We start from the raw sequence: 3,142 nt of genomic DNA, 5'->3' as shown, positions 1-3,142 counted from the left end.
AAAAAAAAAAAAACCTGAGAAAATAACCCCCCAAAATGAGAATACTCTGCAAGAAATACTAGACAGCATTAAGCTGGCTGGATAATCAGTATCCCAGAAGGTGAGGAAACTAATAAGGGCATTGATCATCTATTCCATGAAATCTTGGGAGAAAACTTTCCAAATCTAGAGAGGCATTCACATATCCAGACTCAAGAAATACAAAGGACCCCTAATAGAATCAACCCAAGAAAATCTTCTCCACGCACATCATAGCCAGACTGGCCAAATCTACAAAGATAAGATATTAAAATTGATAAGAGAGAAATGTCAAGTTATTTATAAAGGTTATCCAATCAGGCTAACCTCAGACCTCTCATCAGAAATAATGTGAGCAAGGAAAGAATGGAAAAATATATTCAAAATGTTAAGTAAAAGACAGTTTCAACCAAGAATATTATACCTGGCAAGATTATCTTTCATATGGAAAGAAAGGATAAAAACATTCTCAGATAAACAAGACCTGAAAGAATTTGTCAATAGCAGATTCACTCTTCAAGAAGTTCTGAAAGGAGTGCTCTACCAGAAAAACTAGAGACACATTCAGAAATAAGAGAATAAAAGGCATCCAAGAAAATGACCAATATAATGCTAGGGACAAGAAATATCAATAATAACATTGAATGTTTACTTTCAGGATTTAAATGGAAAGACTACACCACAGCAACACTGCATATTCAACAGAAGAGACTTTGAACGTAAGACTGAACTGGCAAAATAGAATTTTATAATTTTTGAGTAAAACATTACTGATTTTTTTTAAACCGTGCTTTGTTTTCCAAATTTAAGCATTTTACTTTCTTTTGAGGTGTTGATAGGTTCAGCAATTTGTTAAATTTTTTTTTTCTTTTTCTTTTTTTTGGAGAGATTTTTCGCTATAGGGAGCGTGCGCTCGCCAGACAGACAGAGAGACATAGAGACAGAAAGTGAGAAATCACCCCCCAGGGGGCATGGTCATGCTGCAGTCCCTTCTCCTCCATTCTCCTCTCGGGATCTTGGGCACGCACGCACACGCGCCCGGCGTGAGTTTTAAGTCACCGGGTCCGGGACGCGAACCACGGTCGACTACGTGGGAGTCCAGCGACATAGCCATTACGCTAACTGCTGGTATCCCCTTTTTTTTTGTTTCTTTAAATCGAACCATAAACTATTCTTCTTTCCTGATCCTTCTGCAATTGGAAATTCCAAATTAGAAATTTGTCGAGATTTTGGGCATGCACAATGCCAAAAATGTTTCTCAAGTCTCCAGGCCAAAATTCCAACCATAGTAAACCATGTGGGATCTGGCTCTCTTAACCAGTATGTTACCAGGCTGACCCAAACTTAGTGCTTTGAAGAGGGATTCTTTACAACAAAATATCTTTCTTTTTAGAGGAAGTGAAAGAGTATTAAAAGCAACCAGGATGACCACATGAGGAAGTTTCAGAACTTATAAAGAACAATAATAGAATACAAAAACCTCTGATCATCATGTGGGTTGTTCCTGAAGAGCAACTTGGATGAAAATAGTTTATGACCATTTCTAGAAATTAGTCACTCAAAAAACTGTATGCTTAAAGTCTGTAAGTGATGTACAATATATTAGTATATGAGCTCACAATGGTACAGGTTGTAGTAAACCACTGAGGAAGGACATCAGAGTACTTCAAGATGTAGACAAAACTAAAAATCAACAAAATTATGGTTACTTTAATATTTTGGACTTAAGTTAACTATGTCCTTTTCTGTAAAATGCAGTTTTGTTGCATTAGATCACTTTATTGAAAGTGGAAACAGATTTAGGTACTGGATTCAAGCCTTCCATTGTCCATCTTCTATCTGTCTCCCCATTTCTGCAGATTCTTCAGTCTCTGTCTCCTTGCTCTTGCTCCCCACTGTCATAGATGTGCTCTCTATTCTTACCCACCACTGCCCTCCTCAGAGAATCCTTCACTAGACCCTAACACACCTTTCAAGTTGTTAATACTTTCTCCTTGCATCCTATTCTCTAACCGTAATAAGATTAAGAATGGCCCGTAGTTGTTTCCCAGACCCATCCTGCTGGTTTTCTTTTCACGTACTGGATTCCTATCTTCCAAATTATTTGCTTGTTGAGTGCTCCTACTTTCCTGACCATTCTTTCTCAATTTATTTCCCACTTTACTTAAATTTTGGGATTCCCTGGAAATTTCATTCTTTATTTTCACCAAAGGTGTGAAGCACCTAAAATTGAAAGGGCATTTTTGTGTTTTGTGATAGGACAGTTTCTCCCCCTTGGGAAAGTGTTTATAGCTTTCATTTTCTCAAAAGAAGCCTTGATTCTTTCAACAAGGTTAAGCGCCCCTGCCCTCACTCTCTTTAGGTTATTGCATCCTCTCTTTTGCCTTCAACCAATCTTTTTATATACCAGCCACTCCCAATCCATACACAGTTCTTATCAGGGGAAAAAGAGACCGACAGCGAAGAGAAGAAACCAAGACTCAAAGAAATGGTGAAGATCATTAGAAGAAGAAATCGCGCTGCAAACATGCTGTGTGCAGCTCAGCTTATTGAGTCCCACTGAGGACCAGTTGACTCACTGTATGCTGGGCTGGGGTCGTTACTCAGTTTGTCAGGGGGACAATCTTCAGGAGGAGCCGGTGAAAAAAAAATTGTGTGCATAAAAACCCAAGTTGCTACTAGCGAAGGAAAGAGCACCCAGGTCCCAGGGTGGGGATGAGAGAACAGGAGAAACAGCATCCGCGCCGCCCACAGCAGCAGCCAAGGCAGCCCTCAGCTCTGCTATTACCCATGAGAGCAGAAACCCCGCCCAGCACTTTAGCGCCTTTAACGGACAGCCGCCCTCTGCAATCACCTTCCAGTTCACTATAAACACTGCATGCTCCTCCCGCCTTTTGCTTCCCTCCTCAAGCCAATCAGAGGTATGGGCGAGATAGTCCTCTGTGGGTTCCAATTTTTTTAAAAAGAGGGGTGGATAGAGTGCCGCGTTCCGACTAGGGAAAAAAACACCTCCCGAGCTGGAGGAGGGTAGGGGGTGGAGCCCCTGTGATGGGCACTCCGTTCTGCCAATGACGCGCCACAGCCGCGCCAAGGCCCAGCCGCCGCGGTGGGCGGGGCACGGGCA

At 41.4% G+C, this 3,142-nt stretch overlaps 1 protein-coding gene across 8 annotated transcripts in view; it reads left to right on the top strand.

Annotated features, from left to right (window-relative positions):
- The window catches only part of EHBP1 (EH domain binding protein 1), a 587,840-nt gene that overhangs the window by 175,333 nt on the left and 409,365 nt on the right, over positions 1-3,142 (top strand). The window contains exon 1 of one of the 8 annotated variants that reach the window (XM_006152211.3): positions 2,682-2,939. The exons of the other annotated variants lie outside the window; for them this stretch is intronic. The gene's annotated coding sequence lies outside the window, so the exon portion shown is untranslated. Of the gene's footprint in view, positions 1-2,681; positions 2,940-3,142 lie in introns of those variants that run through there. 8 annotated transcript variants of the gene reach the window in all.

The sequence above is a fragment of the Tupaia chinensis genome, unplaced genomic scaffold, assembly GCF_000334495.1.
Source record: "Tupaia chinensis unplaced genomic scaffold, TupChi_1.0 Scaffold000341_1, whole genome shotgun sequence".
In the NCBI taxonomy this organism is placed as follows: Eukaryota; Metazoa; Chordata; class Mammalia; order Scandentia; family Tupaiidae; genus Tupaia; species Tupaia belangeri.
This window is presented reverse-complemented; position numbering and strand designations above follow the sequence as displayed.